Genomic DNA, 739 nt, shown 5'->3' with positions numbered 1-739 from the left:
TTCCCACCCTCAAAGATCTGAGAACATTAATCCACATTTTTTACAAGGCAAGATCTCTTCAATTCAACAGAAACTGCTTTCTTTAGACAAACCATGCAACTCTTCAGTTCCCCGTGTTTCTGAAGTAAACTGCCTGACCTGATCTCTACATATATTTAATTTCATGACTTTAAATCTAGAATTTCTAAACCACAGTCTGTTTAGGATTGATTTCTGGGTACCTGGAAATTCTCATCTTTTGTTTTTTGCAGGAGTGGGAGTGGTTACTAAAACATAAAAGATATATTAACATGCCTCTACCCAAGGATAAGCCAACATAATAGGAACAAAGACCTGGTTAATATTTTGGGTGGGGGAGGGGTTGAATATGCAATGTCTAGCACATAGTATGGAGAAGACCATGGCACCCCATTCTAGTACTCTTGCCTGGAAAATCCCATGGACGGAGGAGCCTGGAAGGCTGCAGTCCATGGGGTCACTGAGGGTCAGACACACTGAGCGACTTCACTTTCACTTTTCACTTTCAGGCATTGGAGAAGGAAATGGCAACCCACTCCAGCGTTCTTGCCTGGAGAATCCCAGGGATGGTGGAGCCTGGTGGGCTGCCCTCTATGGGGTCGCACAGAGTCGGACACGACTGAAGCGACTTAGCAGCAGCAGCAGCACATAGTAGGTGACCAGTAAATATTTGGTGAATATTTGGAAATGTTTGTCTTTTCATTACTGTCAAATGAGATGA

The sequence above is a fragment of the Bison bison genome, unplaced genomic scaffold (genome assembly GCF_000754665.1).
Source record: "Bison bison bison isolate TAMUID 2011002044 unplaced genomic scaffold, Bison_UMD1.0 scf7180017846783, whole genome shotgun sequence".
Lineage (NCBI taxonomy): Eukaryota > Metazoa > Chordata > Mammalia > Artiodactyla > Bovidae > Bison > Bison bison.
The sequence above is the reverse complement of the archived record's forward strand: the minus strand, read 5'-3'. Positions refer to the sequence as shown.